This window comes from Trematomus bernacchii, unplaced genomic scaffold (assembly GCF_902827165.1).
Source record: "Trematomus bernacchii unplaced genomic scaffold, fTreBer1.1, whole genome shotgun sequence".
In the NCBI taxonomy this organism is placed as follows: Eukaryota; Metazoa; Chordata; class Actinopteri; order Perciformes; family Nototheniidae; genus Trematomus; species Trematomus bernacchii.
In genome coordinates, this window is record NW_022987550.1 from 1,250,548 (window position 1) to 1,276,619 (window position 26,072).

A 26,072-nucleotide genomic window follows, 5' to 3' on the forward strand; every position below is an offset into this window, starting at 1 on the left:
TATCCATTCAGTACTTTATTCTACTGTACAATTGCAGTGTTGCTGCAAGGTCCAAATGACAAAGAACAAGGGTCATCTTATCTTACAATCCTCCGCCATCATAACAAACCCCAGGATCTTGTCCGAGTAGGACGCTCTACTTTCTTTTTGTGTATCTGACATCAGTGATCCGTAAAGGAGCGCTCCCTTCCTCAGCGCTGGGTCGGAACAAAGGGTAGATCCTGGTCCTCGCCCAGAACGATAGTATTTTCCTCAGAAATGATGCACCTTCAAAGACGCACCCTGTAACGAGTAGATCTGAACCCTCGTGTCCACGTTGTAGAAAGAGACGATCCCTTCTTCCAAATCCACAAACACCCCGACCTTCTGGGGTGTTTTAATTGAAGGCAAGTGGACCGGAGGATTGGAGTTAGCAAGACATCGTCCCGAATAGTACCCCAACGTCCAGCATCCGTTTTCTGGAGTAAGCGACAAGTTGACACACTTCCTGTTGATGGACTCTCTCACCACTCCCACTTCCCATCCAGTCAGTCCTTCAAGGGATACTTCGTAGTAGATTTTCCCGGAGGAAAACCCCTCATTCCCAAGGACGAAAGGGAGCGAGTCGAACCTTTTAGGGTTGTTGCTGATGTTCCTCTTGAAGACTTGTGTCACGTCCTCAGAGACGAAAAGGGAAGGGTGAGCTGTGATGGGATCCAAAGTCACTTTTACTGCATGTTGCTCCTGGATCTTACCAAGTTCATCGTCAAACGGGGATCCTGTTTGCTGTTCTTCAAAGGCCTCCTCTTCCTTACCCCCCTCAATGACCTATCTGATCTTGTCCATGTGTTCGTTGAGCGTCTCCTCGATTTTAACCACTGCTCTCCAGACTTTCTCTACTTGCAGGAGACTTTTGTGTTCTGTAAAGCAATGCTTTGTGTTTGTTGCAGAGGGGATGGATGGTAGGTTCTGCAGGAGTCCAAATTCGTCCTCTGTCTTTAAAACCTCTTCCATCTTCACACTCGTCTGACGGAGTTCTGCGATCTCCAGCCATAGCTGTCTCTTTAGTGCTTTATCCTTTTGCTCTTCAGCTTCCTGCTTCTCCTCCAAAACTTCCATCAGCTTAGTTTTTTTGCTGAGAATCGCGGCAACCAAACCAGCGAAGGCCTGGTTCGCTTCCACCTTAGTTTCCTCCAGCTTCTGCCTACTTTGTGTCATCGACTTTTCTACCCTGAAAACCGTGTTGCATTTATCTGATATAGCGTCGGCCATAGATGTTTTTGCACGCTGCAGCATAGTTTTCCTCGCCTTAAACTCTTCCTCCAAAGAGACAACGTCATGCCCCACATGGTCTTCCTTCAGGCACACGGAACAAACGCAGCACTGATCTCTCTTGCAGAAAGACTCCATCACTTTGTTGTGCTTCCTGCAGACCCTTTCCTCGAGGGAATCCACGGGGTTGATCAGCTGGTGCCACTTTAACTTCTGCACGGTGCGATGGGGCTTCAGGTGAGCGTCGCAGTAAGAGGCCACACAACCCAGGCAGGATTTCACAGCCTTACGCTTCCTATTCCCCTCGCAGAAGTCACAGGGCACGTCTCCAGGCCCGGCCGGGGATCCTCCATCCTCACCTGCTTTTGGAAAATTAAAGATTATTTTTTCATATTTTAAATGTTTTATAAGGTTTCCTTTTTTATATTAAAGCTCACCTATTATGATATATTTGAACAATATATTATAGGGCCATATCTATACAAAACATGTCTATGAAGTGTTTTGCTCAAAATACCAAACAGATCAGCCATTGTAGCCTCATATCTGTTTCAGCCTGTTACTAACGTGGTGATTCTGGGTCTGGCTCTTCAAATGTAACCCGAGCTGCCGTGGCCACGCCCCCTTTGGAGCGTGCATGCAGCAGAGCTGCAGAGAGAAGCAGAAACTCAGCTAAATGCTGCCGTAATTAAACGCTAAGTTATGTTCGAAACCACATCAAGGATTACTTCTGAAACAGTATGGAGCTCAAATGCTTTTCTCTCTCTCAGATTTACCACAAGGTGAGTTCCTTTTTGTTTCCTGCTTTTTACACATACTCTCTCCAGTACAGGTTAGCTCTGAGTGTTAGCGATGCTAATGTAAACACAGACCATATTACTTCCAAAACACTTGGGGCATTGTTTCTGACAGCAAAGTTTCTGATAGGTCCGTTGGTGTAAAGCCGCATTTCAGATATTACGTCATATAGGAATATCTAAGGAATGTTAATATTTAATAAACTATGAATGTTTTATATCCATGTAACGGGAAGAAACTCAGCTAACTGATCTTTTTTATTTATTTTTTCAAAAAAAAAACACAATGCTAACACTCAGCCTCTGAATTAGCTACGAGCGAAAAAATGCTAACCTATCACTGCACCGAAACTCACTCATAACTCCCTTATTACTAATCCTAGATGCACATCCAACATATCGATTACGATCGTAAGGAGATACAGAATCGATGGGTGCCCACCTCAACACTCCATGATAAAAATCTGCGACTCTATAAACGAAAACGTACATCAAAACATGTGGCGCTAGGTAGCTACAAACGCTAACATGGCTTACCTTGGTCTTTGTCTGGTCAAAACTGGTCTTCAATGGCATTAAAACGATAAAAAACTATGCTGCAGTTAATCCATAGGTTAATCTAATGTGTCTGTGTCCCTTTGAAATGATTTCTGATAATCCATAAGCAATAAAACTGCTTTTCCGTTTCCAGATGTCAGAGCGAGAGATCGCTTCACTCTGATGCAAACCTGCATGCGCGAAGCCCCCACCTTTTTTTTTCACAATGAGTGTGTGTGGGGGACTCCCCCTTCGATTATATTGGCTCTAACGGTCAGAAAGAGGTGTCAACCATCAAAATCGAGCAAGGGGGTCCAGAGATATGGAAAATCCACCCAAATGACCCCAGAAGTGGTTTCTTTTTGCTAAATCTCTCTAAAAAGGTCAAATGTCACTTGTTTTGCATCAATCTTGATACAGGGTACTTATTATATGTTGTACTTTGGATTCCTAAAGCTTTTAGTCTACCTTACCATCATCCAAGGGTAGTTTTCACTATAAGTAAAAAAGAATGTTTGGACGGACACTATAATTTACAGTTTTTTACTATGTAAAATCTGAATTTTCTTTAAAATAAAAAACATCTATATTGATTCTGACTTTTCTACATCCAACTCACAGGTTTATCATTACTTTGAGAACAAAGATTATTAATTTAACCCTTTTAGAAGGGAAGATATGGTCATTTGTTCTGGGAATGTCATTTTCGAGCCTGAGACCTGAAAAACAGGCTCAGAGCTTAACAGGTTAAATACATAAAAAAGTGCCATTTGCATAATAGGTGACCTTTTTGAGGACATTTTTGCAAATCCTGACTGTTTAAAGACCTTGTGTTTGTCTTTTTTTCAATATAAAAAAACTAATTTTTCCAAAAATAAGAAAAGACGCTCTTTGAAAAATACCTTTTACAAATTCAGAACATTTTAGGAATTTGAGTCACCTGCTTGTTTGGTCGTCTTGAAAATCTCCAACATGTCTCTGAACTCGGTGTTGACTCTCAGTTTGGGGGCTGTGAGGAAGGTTTCTTGGCACAGCGGACACTGGATGATGGCCCCGGAGCTCCAGTAGCTGCTGATGCAGGCCCGGCAGTAGTTGTGTCCACAGGGAGTGGAAACAGGCTCCGTGAAAACATCCAAACAGATGGAGCACAGAAACTCCTCTGAAATGTTTGCAGAGGCCATTTCTGAAGGGAAAACACGAGAGGGTGGAAGAAATACAAATTGTAAAAAAGTTCTTCTTAAGTAAAAGTAGTAATGCTAAATTACCAAAAATACTCTGTTACGAGTAAAAGTACATTCATTCATCTCACTTAAGTTAAAGTACAGAAGTATTGGCATACAAATATACATAAAGTACCAAAAGCAAACGTAGATGTCATTTCAGAAACATATTTATTGAAGAAGACACATGATGCTCATCTTCAGGTGTATATTAGTATGTAGTGTCTCTACTTTAAAGAGTCCTCTCCTGCTCATCTTCAGGTGTATATCAGTATGTAGTGTCTCTACTTTAAAGAGTCCTCTCCTGCTCATCTTCAGGTGTATATCAGTATGTAGTGTCTCTACTTTAAAGAGTCCTCTCCTGCTCATCTTCAGGTGTATATCAGTATGTAGTGTCTCTACTTTAAAGAGTCCTCTCCTGCTGATGTTCAGGTGTATATCAGTATGTAGTGTCTCTACTTTAAAGAGTCCTCTCCTGCTGATGTTCAGGTGTATATCAGTATTTATTGTATCTACTTTAAAGAGTCCTCTCCTGCTCATCTTCAGGTGTATATCAGTATGTAGTGTCTCTACTTTAAAGAGTCCTCTCCGATGTTCAGGTGTATATCAGTATGTATTGTCTCTACTTTAAAGAGTCCTCTCCTGCTGATGTTCAGGTGTATATCAGTATGTAGTGTCTCTACTTTAAAGAGTCCTCTCCTGCTGATGTTCAGGTGTATATCAGTATTTATTGTATCTACTTTAAAGAGTCCTCTCCTGCTGATGTTCAGGTGTATATCAGTATGTAGTGTCTCTACTTTAAAGAGTCCTCTCCTGCTGATGTTCAGGTGTATATCAGTATGTAGTGTCTCTATTTTAAAGAGTCCTCTCCTGCTGATGTTCAGGTGTATATCAGTAAGTATTGTCTCTACTTTAAAGAGTCCTCTCCTGCTGATGTTCAGGTGTATATCAGTATGTAGTGTCTCTACTTTAAAGAGTCCTCTCCTGCTGATGTTCAGGTGTATATCAGTATGTAGTCTCTCTACTTTAAAGAGTCCTCTCCTGCTGATGTTCAGGTGTATATCAGTATGTAGTGTCTCTACTTTAAAGAGTCCTCTCCTGCTCATCTTCAGGTGTATATCAGTATGTAGTGTCTCTACTTTAAAGAGTCCTCTCCGATGTTCAGGTGTATATCAGTATGTATTGTCTCTACTTTAAAGAGTCCTCTCCTGCTGATCTTCAGGTGTATATCAGTATTTAGTGTCTCTACTTTAAAGAGTCCTCTCCTGCTGATGTTCAGGTGTATATCAGTATGTAGTGTCTCTACTTTAAAGAGTCCTCTCCTGCTGATTTCAGGTGTATATCAGTATGTAGTGTCTCTACTTTAAAGAGTCCTCTCCTGCTGATGTTCAGGTGTATATCAATATGTAGTGTCTCTACTTTAAAGAGTCCTCTCCTGCTGATGTTCAGGTGTATATCAGTACAGTATGTAGTGTCTCTACTTTAAAGAGTCCTCTCCTGCTGATGTTCAGGTGTATATCAGTATGTAGTGCCTCTACTTTAAAGAGTCCTCTCCTGCTGATGTTCAGGTGTATATCAGTATGTAGTGCCCCTACTTTAAAGAGTCCTCTCCTGCTGATGTTCAGGTGTATATCAGTATGTAGTGTCTCTACTTTAAAGAGTCCTCTCCTGCTCATCTTCAGGTGTATATCAGTATGTAGTGTCTCTACTTTAAAGAGTCCTCTCCTGCTCATCTTCAGGTGTATATCAGTATGTAGTGTCTCTACTTTAAAGAGTCCTCTCCTGCTCATCTTCAGGTGTATATCAGTATGTAGTGTCTCTACTTTAAAGAGTCCTCTCCTGCTGATGTTCAGGTGTATATCAGTATGTAGTGTCTCTACTTTAAAGAGTCCTCTCCTGCTGATGTTCAGGTGTATATCAGTATGTAGTGTCTCTACTTTAAAGAGTCCTCTCCTGCTGATGTTCAGGTGTATATCAGTATGTAGTGTCTCTACTTTAAAGAGTCCTCTCCTGCTGATGTTCAGGTGTATATCAGTATTTATTGTATCTACTTTAAAGAGTCCTCTCCTGCTCATCTTCAGGTGTATATCAGTATGTAGTGTCTCTACTTTAAAGAGTCCTCTCCGATGTTCAGGTGTATATCAGTATGTATTGTCTCTACTTTAAAGAGTCCTCTCCTGCTGATGTTCAGGTGTATATCAGTATGTAGTGTCTCTACTTTAAAGAGTCCTCTCCTGCTGATGTTCAGGTGTATATCAGTATTTATTGTATCTACTTTAAAGAGTCCTCTCCTGCTGATGTTCAGGTGTATATCAGTATGTAGTGTCTCTACTTTAAAGAGTCCTCTCCTGCTGATGTTCAGGTGTATATCAGTATGTAGTGTCTCTATTTTAAAGAGTCCTCTCCTGCTGATGTTCAGGTGTATATCAGTAAGTATTGTCTCTACTTTAAAGAGTCCTCTCCTGCTGATGTTCAGGTGTATATCAGTATGTAGTGCCCCTACTTTAAAGAGTCCTCTCCTGCTGATGTTCAGGTGTATATCAGTATGTAGTGTCTCTACTTTAAAGAGTCCTCTCCTGCTGATGTTCAGGTGTATATCAGTATGTAGAGTCTCTACTTTAAAGAGTCCTCTCCTGCTGATGTTCAGGTGTATATCAGTATGTAGTGTCTCTACTTTAAAGAGTCCTCTCCTGCTGATGTTCAGGTGTATATCAGTATGTAGTGCCTCTACTTTAAAGAGTCCTCTCCTGCTGATGTTCAGGTGTATATCAGTATGTAGTGTCTCTACTTTAAAGAGTCCTCTCCTGCTGATGTTCAGGTGTATATCAGTATGTAGTGTCTCTACTTTAAAGAGTCCTCTCCTGCTGATGTTCAGGTGTATATCAGTATGTAGTGTCTCTACTTTAAAGAGTCCTCTCCTGCTAACGTTCAGGTGTATATCAGTATGTAGTGCCTCTACTTTAAAGAGTCCTCTCCTGCTGATGTTCAGGTGTATATCAGTATGTAGTGTCTCTACTTTAAAGAGTCCTCTCCTGCTGATGTTCAGGTGTATATCAGTATGTAGTGTCTCTACTTTAAAGAGTCCTCTCCTGCTGATGTTCAGGTGTATATCAGTATGTAGTGTCTCGACGCAAATTACGTTCCCACAGAACTAAACTGCATTCTCAATTACGTTTAGCTTGAAACGTATTTTCTCCCACGTTACTTTGTTATGAACGTATCTTACATACGTTTATTTTCTACATATATTTGCCATTTATTGTCTTGCTTATAATAATGGTAATAGTCATTTATAAATATCATTTTAGAGCACACATTTGAAATCGACGATCGGGCTCGATATCCTATGGTTAAATTAAAATCAGTAGGCGAGGCTGTAATTTCGCCAGCTGTTACTCTCATGAGCGAGGCAGAAAATAATAGTTTTAACATGCCAAAAAGCTGCTGTGTCGTTTATTGCACCTCAAACATTAAAACAAATCCAGAGTTACGTGTTTCTGTACTTCCTCTAAGAACAAAGGACAGTAACAGAAGAGCTCTGTGGCTTCAGGCTTGATCGCCGTTCAAATGACAGCAGGTTTCCCTAAAAGTGGGCGGGGCTGTAAAGTCAATTTCTTTACTGCAACACTCCCCACACGCACACACACAGTACACCCACGACTGTTACAATGAAGGCTCGATAATCAGCTCACTGAATATAGGCAGGGGTAAAGTGCTATTTTTTTGGGGGGGGCGGACCTCACCTCCTCTAGGGGGGTCCGGGGATGCTCCCCCGGGAAGATCTTTTTTTAAATATTGAAGTTAAAAGCATCACTCCCCTTTTAAACTCTATTCTTGTTTTACTGCCATATAGTATTTCATAACTGTTTTTCCTTTATTCTCTTATTTTTGTTATAACTATAATGATCATATGAAGGTGTGCCGCGGAAATAATCTTTTGAATAATTTGTGACCAAACCGTTTGAGACCCACTGAGATAACCACTCAGAGAGTCCTTTAGCTCAGGGGTTCCCAACCCCCGGTCCGCGGACCGGTGTTACTGCCGGGCCGTGAAATAGCTGTGAGTTTATCGTAATATTTGCAGAATTATAAATATATAAAAATATTTTATCATAATATTTTTTTCAAAAAGTGTTTAATTTTCGCGCCTATGCCACCAGTCATATTATTTCATCCAGTAGCTAGTTAATCTTTCACCAGAAAAACGTTGAAAATGGCTTTTATGATGTTCCGAGGGATTCGGCGGCTCAGCCTAAGGTCTCAGCCTCTTGTTGAGAATGTTACCGGTGCGTCAAGTAGGAAGAGGAGCGCACAGGAGACAACCGTTTGATTGCAGACTGTTATGTTTATGTGGGGAAATGGTGGTGCATACATTATTTGAGATATATTTCAAACTCGGACTTTATTTTAAGGACATGTCGGCCAGGGGTGTAGAGCTATTTGTTTAAGCACTGGATTGGCAAAACAGGAGAGTAAACCAGTCTGCCTTGATCTATGAATTAATGTCCGGGACTCTCACGGTATCTGCTGCCCGCAGCTGTTTTATAGAAGGAAACCCTCCTTCACTTCATGAAATGGCTGCAGCATCAGGAGGCAGCGACACACACACACACACCTCTACACAGGGGCGTCGCCTGGACCTGAAAACATTCGGGGCTTAGCCCACAGTGGCGGCAGCACTACAGTGGCATTTTTTACTGCAACACTCCCCACACGCACACACACAGTACACCCGCGACTGTTACAATGAAGGCTCGATAATCAGCTCACGGCATATAGGCAGGGGTAAAGTGGTATTTTTTATGAGTGGGGGGCTCACCTTCCCTTAGGGGGGTCCGGGGAGATGCTCCCCCGGGAAGATTTTTTTTTAAATATTGAAGTTAAATGCATCAATCTGGTGCACTTTGAGAGCAAAATGAAGAGATCTATGGATACCTCTCTCAACACCCATATGAAGCAGAACTGTAAACAGATGTACTTTTTCTTTATGGATATTTTACTAATCACTCCCCTTTCAAACTGTATTCTTGTTTTACTGCCATATAGTATTTCATAACTGTTTTTCCTTTATTCTCTTTTTTTTTATAACTATAATGATCATATGAAGGTGTGCCGCGGAAATAATCTTTTGAATAATTTGTGACCAAACCGTTTGAGACCCACTGAGATAACTTAGACTAAAGTTAACTATCTAAACACTCAGAGAGTCCTTTAGCTCACCTGAGTCTCTCAGTCTGAGAGGAGAGGACTCTCCTCCAGCTTCTTGTGGAACAAACAGCTCCTTATGTCCGTTAGTGCAGCTAGCTAACCAGATGCTAACAACACGGTCCATGCTGACACCGGTCCCTCCCTCCCTCCCTCTCTCCCCCTCTCTCTCTATCACACTAAATGCGCTATTGCCACACACACACACACACACACAGAGCCGAGCTTGAATGACACAAGCACACGTTTATTTCCATGCAACTCTCTGATTGGTCTGGTGTCATGCCTCTGTTGCATTCACTGAACACGGGAAATTACAGTGCTGCCGTCCTCTCTTGTGTCATGATGAGGTTCACGTAAAGCACGGTTAATGTATTATATTATTGAGGGAGAATTGTCCGGGGCTACAGAAAAAACATTCGGGGCTAAAGCCCCGGATGCCCAGGCCAGGCGACGCCACTGCCTCTACACAAATCGAACTGCCCGATTACTCCCCCTTTTATTAGTTTTATGAAGGAGATGTCCAGTCAGTCACCAAGGCGCATGATGTGTGTGTGTATGTGCTCTGCTCAGCTCTGAGTGTTTGTCCGACACCGGCATTTGTACATATGTACACGCACGCACGCACGCACGCACGCACGCACGCACGCACGCACAGATTTAATGTATCTGCCGGTGTTACCGAACAAATTGTGGCCCGAACAACTGGTGATATTCTATTATCTTAGACAGATGTATCAGGGGCGTGGCCTTTGTCGAATAACCAGGAAATACACATTTCGATCGCTTCTTCTGTCGTTTACATTCATCTTTTGGTATATTTGGCTGGATAGGAACACTTTGATGCACATTCAGTACCAGTGTGTGAGGTTGTGGTTGCGATGCCGATATTCGGACGCGTACAGCGAGGACTACAAAAAGACACATGAGGTGACTGGGGATGTGTGTTCAAAACATTGCAAGCTTGAATAAATCATTTAAACCATTTATTTTTGCCAGACTTATTACTGAATATCATTCTTAATGTGATACCAAGTCCATCTGAGACCTGTGTATACCTTCAGACAGCCTACAAGTGAAGCACACGTTGTTTACTCACAGTTTGAAAGCAGCGTGGAGAAGTCTTCAGCTGTGGAGCTGTGATCCGCCCAGGATAACTTGTGATACGACTTCTGTGGCTTGTTCTTGTTGTCAATCTTATATTTGTATCATATATCGTTATTAATATGATGTCGAGTTGCAGTGGCGGCCGGTCCATAGGGGCGCTAGGGGCGCCGCCCCACCTCTTCCCATATTGAAAAAAAAAAAATAATAATAATTAAAATTAAAATAAAAAAAAATATATATGTTTAAAAAAATATATATGTTTTTATTTTTATTTTTAATGAACAAGGTAAATATTATATAATTGGTATCAGTAAAATGTATAATCTACAATAAAATCTCGTTTAAAATTGTGTTACGATGTCTAAAGTTACTGATAAGTCACATGTTTCCTGCCTGGCCTTGCCCATGCACCTTCTCTCGTCTGGGCGCTAAGAGAGGAGCCTTCAACCAGTGCAGCAGCAGCCACCAGCAGCTGACTGTTGCTATCTGTAACGTGTAAACTATGCCGCGAAAATATAATTTCAGCCAATCAGCGTCGTCAAAGATGACGGTCACCGGGCGCCAATGTCAGCGCCCAGTGCAGTCTGTGAGTAGTTTGGACAGTGACTCGTATCCGGTTGACGCAGTAGTTGATGAGGATGGCTTCGTGTGCAGGTGGAGTCTCCGGACCTCGGTCCCCGGCTAATTCTGTTCAAGAGCTAATCTCCAATCCTTTCGAAAGGAGAAGTTTGGCAGATAAATTGTTGCTTAAAGACCTTGCACCGGACCAACCCGATTTGAATATATCGCAGCAATCTCGTGAAAAAGACAACATTTATACACGAGGCTTCACAAGTAGCTGGTACACAAGAAAGGCTTGGCTAGCTGGATGCAAACAGGTAAATGCTGTCTTTTGTTTCCCATGCTTGGATATCACTTTATATGTAGAGAGGAGGTTTCCCATGGTTGTTAGAAGTTTATTAATAAGTGGGCATTTATCACAGAAGTGATTGTTCTGTCTCCACGTTTGTTGCATTGTCTGTGATGTATTTTCCAACGGTTATAGCTCCTGTTCTGTCCCAGCAACACTACACGGTTTGCAGCTCCACCACATTTTTGGTTTATCTTCGGTGTCGCTTAAAATCTGCTTCCCATCGGACTAAAACCTCCACGTAATCTGAAGACAGATACTTGAAGTTATTTAAACCTTTTGCAAACTTTATGTTCTTTCTTGCTCTAGCCTTGCCAGTTACATTGTACATAACACATATATTATCATTATGCTAACTGGTTGTTCGTGTTAGACGATGTAGCTTTTTCATTTCTGAGTTATTGCTATATGTAAATAAGCCTGTTTGTAAATAATCCTCAGAGAAACAAAGAAAAAACACAATTTATGACATTTTGTGCTGTGGTTATTTTTTTTAAATTGCATTTATTCACAGTTCAGTTTGAAATGCTGTAGTGACTTGTATTGAACCACTTAAATATTTATAATTAATGCTACTGAAAAGATGCTATTAATTTTATATCTCCCATGCAGTTCACTGTAAAGCTACTTGGTGAAGGTGTTGGTTCATAAAACATGAACAGTTTTAAGAAAGAAAAAAACAGACCAGTTCTGAGAACACAAATTCCTGGTAAAGTAGTAGATGTTCAGGTTGATAAATAATATTTTCCACACTGAAGATTATGGAGGTATTGATCAGTCTTCTCATATTTTTAAGCCTCGATTTCTCCTTTCCCCCCCCCCCTCTAACATCACCAGAAGTCATCATTTAAGGGGTCATTTCTCGAAAAAAAATTCCGGGGGGAAACCCCCCGGGTAGGTCACTTACGTTACGTCAAGAGCCCCACCAAAAAAAAAGACCACCGGCCGCCACTGTCGAGTTGATTTGAGACTCGTTTATACTTTCATACAGTCTGTTAGTGAAACATACAGTCTGTCTGAGTTGTTTACACCCATCTCCAACGCAGCGTGGAGAGCTGTGGTAAACTGTGATACGCTCAGATTAAACTGTGATACGACTTCTGTGGCTATCAACCAGCGATCATGTTTAATATTAAAGACTACACACATTTATCGATTATCAAAACGGTATTCTGCACTTTGCTGCACTTATCCAGATAATATGTGACTGTTTACGTGGTTAACTTTCGTTATGCATCGACACCGAATGACGAGGGTACTCACATAGGCTACATTGAGAACTAGAAACACATATTCATACTTTTTCACACTGTTGTTAACATGTTTTCGTTTCTAACGTAACGTTTATGCGTTTATCTATGTGGTCTTTGTTCTCATGTGTTTTATCTATTTCTGTGTAACTTGGTAATATTAATATGAATTCCTTGTTATTGTTACATTTCCATGACAGGTGATGATAACTACTACATAACGAAACAGATTACATCGTACTTATCCGTGGCACACTCATAACGTGCATGGCACGAGGGATTTTTGCTATTGGGACTCGGGTTTGAGTCCAGCATGAACTTTTTGTTATTTTCATGTCGATGGACACTGAATAATATTTTTGAATAGAGGATTCATAATATTGTTTGCCGAGAACAAAATTAACGATCAAGCAGCATTTTAAATTCTAAATATCCCTGCACATGTAGCAATGACATTTCTGCTTCTATCTGCAAAACGAGTAAACAGTCACATTTTATCTGGATAAGTGCAGCAAAGTGCAGAATACCGTTTTGATAATCGATAAATGTGTGTAGTCTTTAATATTAAACATGATCGCTGGTTGATAGGCACAGAAGTCGTATCACAGTTTAATCTGAGCGGATCACAGTTTACCACAGCTCTCCACGCTGCGTTGGAGATGGGTGTAAACAACACAGACAGACTGTATGTTTCACTAACAGACTGTATGAAAGTATAAACGAGTCTCAAATCAACTCGACATCATATTAATAACGATATATGATACAAATATAAGATTGACAACAAGAACAAGCCACAGAAGTCGTATCACAAGTTATCCTGGGCGGATCACAGCTCCACAGCTGACTTCTCCACGCTGCTTTCAAACTGTGAGTAAACAACGTGTGCTTCACTTGTAGGCTGTCTGAAGGTGTACACGGGTCTCAGATGGACTTGGTATCACATTAAGAACGATATTCAGTAATAAGTCTGGCAAAAATAAATGGTTTAAATGATTTATTCAAGCTTGCAATGTTTTGAACACACATCCCCAGTCACCTCATGTGTCTTTTTGTAGTCCTCGCTGTACGCGTCCGGATATCGGCATCGCAACCACAACCTCACACACTGGTACTGAATGTGCATCAAAGTGTTCCTATCCAGCCAAATATACCAAAAGATGAATGTAAACGACAGAAGAAGCGATCGAAATGTGTATTTCCTGGTTATTCGACAAAGGCCACGCCCCTGATACATCTGTCTAAGATAATAGAATATCACCAGTTGTTCGGGCCACAATTTGTTCGGTAACACTGGTTCTTGGCACAATAAAGGTTGGGAACCCCTGCTTTAGCTCACCTGAGTCTCTCAGTCTGACAGGCGAGGACGGTCTCCTCCAGCTTGTTGTGGAACAAACAGCTCCTTATGTCCGTTAGTGCAGCTAGCTAACCAGATGCTAACAACACGGTCCCTGCTGTTCTTATTATACATCCATGGCTGGCACCCTCCCCTCTCTCTATTGCCACACACACACAGAGCCGAGCTTGAATGACACAAGCACACGTTTATTTCCATGCAACTCTCTGATTGGTCTGGTGTCATGCCTCTGTTGCATTCAATGAACACGGGAAATTACAGTCCTGCCGTCCTCTCTTGTGTCATGATGAGGTTCACGTAAAGCATGGTTAATGTATTATATTATTGGAGGGAGAATTGTCCGGGGCTACAGAAAAAACATTCGGGGCTAAAGCCACGAATGCCCAGGCCAGGCGACGCCACTGATGGGAAGCATTAATATATACCCACATGACAGCTCATTGTTACTTTGTAATTCTACTCCACTACAATTCAGAGGTTAACCTGGTATTTTTACTCCACTACATTTATTTTAGTTACTTTGCAGATTCTGATTAATGATGTGAAATATAAACAACCCTTAAAGCAGACTCTAGTTACCCCTGAGTAAAATTCAGGGAAAGGTGATCAAGTGCCAACAATCAGGAGAGATATTAGTTGGTGCTTGAGAAGACTAAACATTTATCTGCAGATCCCTATAAAGTATATTCATTACTCGTTATTCTCTACTAATAGTTAATTAAAAACGGTATATAATGGCTATTTTGCACATCCCTTTCAAGATTTTCTAAGGTTTATTGACATATCATATACACAACTATGTTGAAGTTATGCAATTAATGAAAAACTTGGGTCACAGGTTCCTCAACAGTGCATTACAAGACATCTATCAATATGTGTGTATACCTCCACCATTAAACTGTCAAATTCTGCACATTTCTTATACTATCTACATACATAAGAGTATAATTAATGTGTATAATATCAGTTAAAATAAGTGCTTCAACACAGTTAACATTGCAGGAAAGCAATATATTAGACGTTAAGTACTTTGTCAGGCTTAATATTTATCTGTAGATCAGCGACGTGCAGTCAGTGGAGGCAGGGGAGGCAGAGCCTCACCTGTCATACTCCAATGTAACGGAAAAACAATTAAAGAAAAACTAAATAATAATAATAATAAAATGTCTCCACTGATCTTGTGTAAATGTGATTTCTGTATGATTCCAATCGCATTTTATAGTCAAAATCAGAAAATTGGCCGAGCTCCGCTACGGGAGCGATGAGAAGTGAGGCAGGGACGAGCTCTGCCTCTCGTAAGCCCACAGTAACTTGCTGGAGCACGGGCACTAATTTAGCGCGGCCACTTATTTTGTGAGCGCGCTCAAGCCATTTACTGTGGGGTAGGTGAGGCACAGATGAGCTCTGCCTCACCTCAGAATGCGTCACCCCACAGAAACTGGCTGGAAAGCGGGCCCGAAGCGCATGCCTGTTCCCATCTCACTGTAGGTCACCAATGTAATGTTTGTAGATCCCTTTATTACATTTATCCTCGCCATCCATAGTCTCTAAATAACTTATTTCACGTATATATGATATTTAGGCTCGCTACACATATACAACGGCAATGAAAAAATCCCCAGGGGAGGCAGCCATAACCTCTGCCGCACTGAAGGGGGCGCACGTGAGCCCACAGGTTCTTGTTGCTACTGTTATTCAAACAACAAACTCGACTTTTGAAACTACAGGAAGATAAGGACGACTTTTACAAAACAGTAATAGAGATTGTTGTCCAGAAGGATAGCATGGACTTCTATTCATCTTCAAGTCAAGGTAAGACCACAACTGTAATGAAAATGGGATCTTACTTAGAAAGAACAATCCAATATTTAGATTTTGGGTATCCTTTTGTTGATCGGTCTGTTTAAAATTAATCATAGCATCAGACTAAAAAAGCTTTTGAAAATAACAGAATATTTCGATTAAGGTCAAAATAGGCTATACTATTTGTAAATCTGACTCTGAAAGAGTCAGTGCCTCACCAGCCATGAACCTCACCGCACGTCACTGCTGTAGATAGATACCCCCAAAGCTTTTTTCTTATTTGAAAGAAGACCTTAGCCTAAAGTATTCTTTAATGTGTTAATAAAGGTTAATTAGTTTGTCTGTTTTGCACATCCTCCTATTAATATCTTTGTACATCCGGCACTAAACTGTTTTATTGTAGAGATCACTTATATTCTATATTTCTATCATTGACCTTCTACTTTCCCCCTATGAAAGTATGTACTCTTAATATTTTTTTCATCAAATAACATTATTCAACAAAAATAATTAAATAACGTGCTTTAACCACTAGGCGGTGCACACAAGGTACACACAGTATACTAATAATAACTTTGTATTATTAGTGTAGGACACTTATGTATGTATAACATCTGAAGATGTGTAGTTTTATTCATGTTTTTACATAATTTTACAGCATATTGCTATATTATTTCTCATGTTTTACTTCTTCACATTAATATCTGATTTGTAAAACATCACAGACAGAAAGGTATATCCGTCATTTGATGGTAAGCTATTGAAATTGTGATTCCATAGATGTGTCTCCCATCACCCAAATCCCCTGACTATTCTCTCAACTCAGTATTTACATTCTTATATTCAAAGAAAATCAGTAATATCTTTAAAAACTACAAGTCCTTTTCTATCAGCTGTGCACCGTTATGGTGTAAATATAACCTATCTACCAATTGGATCAAATATAAAAGTCAGCCAAATTAGTATTGATAATGCAAGGAGACGTATTTTGTGAAAAGAAATGTAAGATGTTGTTTAATTGCTGATATATTTATGATCCACGTCACGTTTTCAGTTTCGGTGGCAGTTCTTCCTGTTTGTCTAGAAGTCTTCTCATCAGGGCTCTATAAATAAAGAACTACGGCAGATATGTAATATTTAATGCAGCCGAACCGTGTATTACAATGCCGTTATGTGATGACTTTCAAAGAGAAAAGCAAGAACACTCGGAATAAAGTATTATTATTATTTATTTTTTTATGTTTTCGGATTTCACATTGCATAAACACCATATCCCAATGTGCATTGCGGCTAAAACATCCAATCAGCGAGCTGAGGATCTTTCCTACGTCTGTTTCCGGTATTGTTCCTGTAATGAGAGTTCACATTAATGCTACATTGAAGGGTGGAATTGACTACACATCTTCAGAAACGTAATTTGCTTCAGATATAACTCATAACAATATTGTAACCATTAAGAAAAGCCAACTGCATTAAAAACCCAGTTAACAAACACTAGGTAAAGTATTTTTCCTTCAGTAATGAAGATGTAATTCCAATGTAGACACACCTGGGGTCGCTGTTCAGTCTGTTATGCTGAGCCATACATTGTCTGGAACGTAAAAGGGACGAAGAAGACAAAGTGAAGTGACGTACTTCCGGTTCCACATGAAAACATTCCCAGTGCAAAAACAAATCGCTAAATAAAGAGATAAAACACTGGCATGTAATTTACGTTTTGAATAATAGATGAGAGTAAAATCTACATCACTTTACAGCTCCGCCCACTTTTGGGGAAACCAACGCTGTCATTTGAACGGCGATCAAGCCTGAAGCCACAGAGCTCTTCTGTTACTGTCCTTTCTTCTTAGAGGCTGTTTGAGGTATTTGAGGTGCAATAAACGACACAGCAGCTTTTTGGCATGTTAAAACTATTATTTTCTGCCTCGCAGCTGGCGAAATTACAGCCTCGCCTACTGATTTTAATTTAACCATAGGATATCGAGCCCGATCGTCGATTTCAAATGTGTGCTCTAAAATGATATTTATAAATGACTATTATCATTATTATAAGCAAGACAATAAATGGCAAATATATGTAGAAAATAAACGTATTTAAGATACGTTCATAACAAACGTAACGTGTGAGAAAATACGTTTCTTGCTAAATGTAATTGAGAATGCAGTTTAGTTCTGTGGGAACGTAATTTTTAGGAGAAAGGGTTGCTCTACTTTAAAGAGTCCTCTCCTGCTGATGTTCAGGTGTATATCAGTATGTAGTGTCTCTACTTTAAAGAGTCCTCTCCTGCTGATGTTCAGGTGTATTTCAGTATGTAGTGTCTCTACTTTAAAGAGTCCTCTCCTGCTGATGTTCAGGTGTATTTCAGTATGTAGTGTCTCTACTTTAAAGAGTCCTCTCCTGCTGATGTTCAGGTGTATATCAGTATGTAGTGTCTCTACTTTAAAGAGTCCTCTCCTGCTGATGTTCAGGTGTATATCAGTATGTAGTGTCTCTACTTTAAAGAGTCCTCTCCTGCTGATGTTCAGGTGTATATCAGTACGTAGTGTCTCTACTTTAAAGAGTCCTCTCCTGCTGATGTTCAGGTGTATTTCAGTATGTAGTGTCTCTACTTTAAAGAGTCCTCTCCTGCTGATGTTCAGTTGTATATCAGTATGTAGTGTCTCTACTTTAAAGAGTCCTCTCCTGCTGATGTTCAGGTGTATATCAGTATGTAGTGTCTCTACTTTAAAGAGTCCTCTCCTGCTGATGTTCAGGTGTATATCAGTATGTAGTGTCTCTACTTTAAAGAGTCCTGGAAAAAAAAAAGTAAAACATATTTAAAAATGTATTGATTGTGTATTATTGATAATATTGATTATTGATATGCATTATTTTATTAATATTTATTTTATATATTCAGAAAGAAATGGTTAAAATTCAAGACATTCATTTTCTAAAAACACGAAAGACATGTAAGTAAAAACACCGAGGTGTAGGAGTACTCGGTTACAAGTAAAAGTATTGCATTACGCCCCATTTCAAAATATGACTATATATATTATTGTAGTATAAATATTTGAGAACATACTGCCTGTGTCACGATACTTTTGGGTTATATGTACTCTTGTATCAGTAACCCACTAATTTACCTCGTTCTTTTGCTATCTCATCTACTTCTTGGCTACATGTTACGTGCCGTAGTGGGTGCTTTTGTGTGTGTGTGTGTGTGTGTGTGTGTGTGTGTGTGTGTGTGTGTCTCTCTCTCCCTCTCCCCCCTCCAGGTGCAGCCTCTCCCTCAGGTGCTCCCAATCCCCAATCAGGGCCTCCATAAAGGACCTGAGGAAGGCTGCAGTCTCTCTCTTCCTTCTCCTGTGAGCAGCATGGATGGCAGTGGATGATCTGTGCAGCAGTATAGTGTTTTGGTTGTTGTCTATGTGAGACGTGCAACGTGTAGAAGTTCTGAGTAGTGTTATGGTTTACTGTTGTCGCTTTATTTTATGTGAAAGTTGTTTTGGTTTTGTCGCAAGTTTGCAAATTGGCTGGTGAGCCTCCTTTTCTTGTATTAATTAAAAGACCATCTTGTGGCTTCACAAATCAGTTTCCTCTCCTTTTTTCTCTCTCCCTGTTATTTTATATTTTGCTACTTCCATTTGTACCCCTAGTCCAGGAGGGAACGTAACACTACATAACAGCTGAAACCTAACAGTTAAAATCCAATAAAAGTGACACAGCGTTAGAAGAAGTAAAGAAATCAAAGCTTACCTGTTTTTTTGTGTGCAGTGCAAGCTAGAAACACAACTGAACTATCTGAGTGCAGATCTTGTGAATGCAGGACACACCTCTTCTACCTGTGTGTGTGTGTATTCCTGTACTTCCTCCTTTGTGAGGACCAACCTCCGCTTCAGGTCTTTTTAGGACTTTCAATAAAAAACATGTCATTACATTTAAATTCATTTAAAATATATTTTCTGTAATGAAAATGCCCTGAATACAAAAAAATCAAATTATTGATATTCAAGACAATACATTAAAAGTTATAATAACACTTAAAACAAATATTTTGGAAACAAATTTCACATTTTTAGGAATGTATTTAATTTTTTTTTAAATATGAACATTTATGGGAAATGTAAGAACAATATGTAGCCATATCATTACTTACTTTTTTTACATCTTTTAATTTGTATTTTTGTAAAGTGCTGTATTCCCATTTATGAATCACTGTATGTTAATAGCTCCGTGACGTCAGCAGAGCGTCGGTGACACGAACTGAATTAAACTAGAGAGAGAGAGAGAGAGAGAGAGGGATGGGAGAAAAAGGGAGAGAGAGCATCAGTGTTATTCTGCATCACAGAGAGAGAGAGAGAGGCTCATCACACACCACAACCAGCGGCTTGTTTTCAGGTAAGAACACCTTCAGCTGCGGGATTTAACACACATTTAATCTTTATTATCCTTAGAATAAGTGTGTGTTCTTGAAATGTGTGTGTTTGTGTGTGTGTGTGTGTGTGTGTGTGTGTGTTGATTCGTGTTAAAGATGGAGATGGAGAGATGCTGAGAGAGGGGCGCTGTTCAAAACAACAGCTGCTTTGCATCCATTACAAGCTGCATTTATGACATTTATACAACCATTTTGAAACGTGTATTATGTGTTTTAAACGCGTTACCGTAACGTGTGTTTAGGTGCGTGTGCGCGTGTTTTCATTGTGCGTCCGCGGGGCGTTTTTTCCTCCCATCCTGCCCTTCACTACGCACATTGGCACAAACCACAAACACGGTTTCTAAACATCGATATTTATTCAATTTATTCGCTTCTCAATCATCGCTGGTGTGTGTGTGTGTGCAGCTGTGTGTGTGTGCAGAATAAGGTGTGTGTGATTGGTCGTGTTTTCTGCATGGTGCATGTTCAGTGTTTGTGGTGGTGTTTTAAAATGGAGGCTGATGGAGGAGGAGGAGGAGGAGGAAGAGGATGCTGGCCTTCCTCGGCACATCACATGGTTCAATAGACCCTTAAAAGCATCCGAAATACACATAAAAAGACAATTAATCATCCTTTTGTTCTGCTGTGAGTGATGGTGCTTCATTTCAAATGCGCTTATTCTCGGTTATTACGGTCGTGTTCATGCCCCGTATTCCCACTGGGACTCAATATGAGAGATGCTGCTTTAGAAAATACCCATAATGTGTGAAATTGAAAGGTATTTTAAGTACTAATACTGCAATTTAAACACATGCATGCATTATAAATTGTACTTATAAGTCTAAGTAAGGTAGTATAATTGATGCTTAATGTTAAATGTATAATCCCCATGCAGCAAATTGTTTTTTTTTAGCTGTTATACTATTATAATATATTAGATAAGGCTGCACAATTAATGTACATTTTATTTAAAGTCTAACAAGTGCCATATTCAAATAGCAGGAAGCACAATCTTTTTTAAAGGCTTACTATGTGTTAAAATGCCATTTGGAATAAAGTAATATGAAGATATTCTGGTCTATAAATCATGTTCTACAGACTTAATGAAACATATTTATTTGGTACAGATCATTTTACAAAATCACACCTTGATCCTTGTAATATATTTTAGTGATTTTATCAGATTTGAAAGTAGTTGTCCTCAAATCCTGTAAGAATCTGACTTTACTCTTAATTTGTCCACGTTTATTTATAGTAATTACGTGTGTGTGTGTGTGTGTGTGTATGTGTGTGTGTGTGTGTGTGTGTGTAGGTGTGTCAGACGCTGGTTTCTGTCCAGGCAGCGACTACATTTCATAAATCCCATTACAGATAAAGAATAATATTAAATTAAAAACATCTCTGCAGGACGTTTCAGAGCGTCTGGATTTTCCCTGAGAAAATCACGAGTTGTTTTCATGCAACTTTATCATTTTGTGATCTCACAATCACACGATATTTTTTGTTGTGATCAGAAAGTGTCTTCTCTGAGGTGAGGAGAAACACATTTACTTGACAAAATATGTTTATATCATGCATTATAAAGGTACATTTCCATCGACAAACAGACTTTTAAGAGGCATACGTATGTACGTTTTAAGGCAGGGCTATACAGAAGTGCTTTACAGAAACATATTATACATGACATTTAAATCCAACTTAAAACAGTCATTAAGAAGCAGAGAAGTAGGAATTAAAAGTCAAATATAATCTGGATTGACTGTCTTTCCTTCAATCCAGATGTGTGGATGTCTGATAGCAACGGTTAGCTTAGCATTCAGATTACTTTATGGTCCACTACATTTACATGCACAATGGACATTTGTCTGCACATAGTACAGTTTGGACAATACTCAAAACTGAAATTATTTAATCGTAAAGTCATTCATGTTTGTTAATCTGTAAGAGCATATATATATATATATTAGGGCTGTCAAGTTAACGCGTTAATAACGCGTTAACGCAAAAAAAAATTAACGCCACTAATTATTTTAACGCGATTAACGCATGTGTATTTTTTGTCCTCGGCCGCCCCGTAGTTTCAGAGCGCATCGAGTGTAAAATACCATCTACAAGCTGATGCTGACAGCCCTGCTCCTGCTGCCCGTTTGTGGCAGACCACACTTCCACGCTCACCGGCAGGCCCGGACTGGCCATCGGGAGGACCGGGAGGGAGTGTGTATGTGTGGCGCGACTCGCGCGAGCGAGGCACACCTTACGTGTTGTTGTTGTTAGCATCTGGTGCTAGCTAGCTGCGCTAACGGATATAAGGAGCTGTTTCAATGACATTTCGCCGACAACTGCGCCGAGCACTTGACTTTATGCAGGTAGCCAGACATTGGGACATTGTACGAAAAGTCAGCACACTCAGCACGGATAGTACGCGCAACATGATTGCAGCGTCCAGGCAGCTCCCATTCGAGCATATATGCCTTGAGCGGCACATAGCTCCAACGATCCATCACAGTGTCTCTCTCCACACACACACACACACACACACACACACACACACACACACACACACACACACACACACACACACACACTTATTGTATGAGAGAGGTTCCAGGTTGAATTGAGGCGAATATTTGTAATGTTCAGGTTGTTGTGTTTAATATTCATGAGAATATTTGTCATTGTTCAAATGATAATAAACAAACATATAAAGCATAGTTGTCCACTCATATGTTGATAAGAGTATTAAAAACTTGAAAGATATCCCTCTAAGGTACATTTAGAACAGATAAAAAATGTGCGATTAATTTGCGATTAATCGCGATTAACTATTTTAATCGACTGACAGCCCTAATATATATATATATGATTTGTTTAAGAACAGGTGATGGTGTTGGTTGCAAAAGGTCCTAAGACGCATCCTTGAGGCTTGGAAAGGTGGATGACGGTTAAAATGAGGAGGTGTGTGTGTGTGTGTGTGTGTGTGTGTGTGTGTGTGTGTGTGTGTGTGTGTGTGTGTGTGTGTGTGTGTGTGTGTGTGTGTGTGTGTGTGTGACCAGGTGACAACAGGTTTGTGCAGGACATGTTTCTGCGTTGCTAAGAGCTAGTTTAGATTGAAATATAATGTCTAAGCAACCCTTACAAATAAACATTTCTATTGAAACTATTAGCTCATACATATAAATAACAACGCTTTACTATGGTTTGCAAGTGAAGGAATTACAAAATATTTGGTAAGGTACGTTTATTTATAAAGCACATTTTCAGAGAGCAATTCAAAGTGCTTTACATCAACGTTAACACTTAATAAGGAGACCAAAGAAAGGAACGCAGACACAATGTGATGGAATAAAAGAGATACAGAATAGTTTAAAAACAACATTGTAAATACAGTAGGTGCTAAAACAAGTTAAAAGACTTCTGGGTGAGCAGCTAGTGTTTTTAGCCTCAACTTAAAAGAACTCAGCGTTAGTGAAGACTCAGGGTTTCTGGAAGTTTGTTCCATTTTTAGGGAGCATAAAACCTAAAAGTAGCAAGTGAAGGAATTAAGTAACTATCATCCGTAAGTATTCTCGTATTCATTTGTAATCTCCGAGTCTGTAAAAAGGACCAGAGCTAGCTTACAGTCTGCAGTGTGGTTAACCCATTATTAAATCAGCTGCTGGTACCTCTTGCTCTTTTGGTTTCAGGAGGAATATATCCATAGATCAATATTTTCTTTATGGGCCAGGTGTTTTGTGAGTCTCGGACAAGCGTTGCTTCAAAACGTATTCACCTCCATGCGCATGTGACAAAATATTCTGGCAAATCTCACAAAAGCTCTGTGGGAAACGCCCTCCTCCGTCTACACCCATAAGTAAACTGTTGATTGATTGACATCTGACGCAGCTAATGGTGATAGCCCTCTTGTTTTTTAGTTTCTTTCAGTTGCTAACACACTAAAATGGCCGTATACATGATGTGTATCCATCATTTCCTGGTCTTCTCTAAAGAAGAGGGACCAATGAAAACGTTGTCATGTTGCCGTTGTTCAGCATGGAAACATTCATTAGCTAACAATGACATTATTGTTCTATTCATATAAAGGGAGGTCAGGTACTCTTTAAAACAGCTGCTAGTTATGGGTACTTTTTACTTAAAGGGGACCTATCATGCAAAATGCACTTTTGTACGTCTTTTATACATGAATATGTGTCCCCGGTGTTCCAGGGAACTCACCAAGTGTCAGAAAACACAACCCTCTCTATTTTCCTCCATACCCAAATCTCTAAAAAAGGGGGCTGCAACGGATCTGATAAAAACTGATCCAGATTGAACACTGTCCTGACGTCAGGACGGTGGCGCTACGGCTATTGGGCCAACTCCACCAATCAGGAGGAGACAGCCACGGCCATTGCCGTTCGAAAGCGCTGGAGACGCTGTAGTACATATGCCAGGCCTGTAGGTGGTGCTGTTCTCACAGAATCAGCCCTTGCAAAAACAGGGCTAACATTTTTTCAAATTGAGCAAAATGAGGCATGGCTAAAATGCATGATCTGTTTGGTATTTTGAAAAAAATAAAGTATAAATAAGCCTTACATAGGTATGGTCCTACACTATATTATTCAAATATAGCATGATAGGTCCACTTTAAGTACATTTCAAAGCCCAAACTTCTTTACTTTTACTTGAGTAAAGAAGTTTAGTCAGTACTTCTATTTTTACCAGAGTATTTTTAAACACGAGTATCTGTACTTCTACTTGAGTAAAGGATGTACTTTTGCCATCTCTGGATATTTCTGCTTGTCAGTGTGTTTCCTTGGCTAAAAAAAAAACTGCTTAAATGAGAGCGTCGAAGAAGGGAGTCAAATGAAGGATGCCATCTCTCCGTGAAAGAAAATGTCCTAAAAATCCTTTAAAAAACAGAAAAAGTACACATAAAGCTCAATTATTTTATCACACACTCAAAGAGAAAAACATCAGCTCAAATCTCCAAAACTCTAAGCACATTTTCAGCTCTGCACCCAAGCAATTATCAATTGAAAAAAACTGTAGGACATCGGCTAAATATCTGGGACGAATTATAAAAATGCTGTGAACACCTGGTCCCCCTAAGTCCACGTTGTAGAGTTGTTTGTCACAGATGAAGTCCTGATTGAAGACTTGAGTCCATTTGTTATGTTGTTTTACTGAGAGGTTTCCACACCACGATATTAAACGTGTAATACTCTCAGTTTTGTAAACCACAGACCTGGTGTTAAAGCTCTTTAGTTCCACTTTCTGGCCCTTAATGCAGATGTTGTTGCCTCCACAGACACAGCATGCAAATAGACAGTAGCTTATTCAATATAAAATACAACAGAGCTGCTGTTAGTGTGGGTTTAGCAGAACAGCTCAGACTGTATGACCTACTAACTGATCCGTGTGTGTGTGTGTGTGTGTGTGTGTGTGTGTGTGTGTGTGTGTGTGTGTGTGTGTGTGTGTGTGTGTGTGTGTGTGTGTGTGTGTGTGTGTGTGTGTGTGTGTGTGTGTGTGTGTGTGTGTGTGTGTGTGTGTGTGTGTGTGTGTGTGTGTGTGCCACTGGGTTAACTGGGTTAACTGGGTTCTTGTACGAGCTTAATGCTGCAGTTTAAAGCCTTTCCATTTCACAAATGCGTGTTTTCCTCCTTTCTTTGTGTACTGGAAACTTTCCCAAGGAGTCAGCTTCATTAATATCCAATGCTGATGGTCAGTGCTAATGCAAGGAAGGACTAAACCTGGTGTTTAGCACACACTCTTGTTCAATTAGATATTTCCAGAGGTGGGAAGTAGAGGAGTATAAATACTTCATTACTGTACTTAAGTACATGTTTCTGGTATCAGTACTTTACTCCACTACTTATTTTTCTGACGACTTTTTACTTTGACTTCTTACATTTTGAACTCAAATACCTGTACTTTCTACTTCTTACATGTTGAACACTAATACCTGTACTTTCTACTTCTTACATGTTGAACACAAATACCTGTACTTTCTACTTCTTACATTTTGAACACAAAGACCTGTACTTTCTACTTCTTACATGTTGAACACAAATACCTGTACTTTCTACTTCTTACATGTTGAACACAAATACCTGTACTTTCTACTTCTTACATTTTGAACCCAAATACCTGTACTTTCTACTTCTTACATGTTGAACCCAAATACCTGTACTTTCTACTTCTTACATGTTGAACCCAAATACCTGTACTTTCTACTTCTTACATGTTGAACACAAAT

General features: G+C 39.8%; 1 protein-coding gene and 1 pseudogene across 1 annotated transcript in view; one reads left to right on the top strand and one right to left on the bottom strand.

Annotated features, from left to right (window-relative positions):
- Positions 1–13,668, bottom strand: LOC117477059 (annotated as a pseudogene).
- Positions 13,669–19,736: 6,068 nt separating this feature from the next.
- clip3 (CAP-GLY domain containing linker protein 3) overlaps positions 19,737–26,072 on the top strand; it is a 35,729-nt gene continuing 29,393 nt past the window's right edge. Inside the window, exon 1 of the mRNA XM_034123731.1 lies at positions 19,737–19,821. The gene's annotated coding sequence lies outside the window, so the exon portion shown is untranslated. The remainder of the gene's footprint in view (positions 19,822–26,072) is intronic.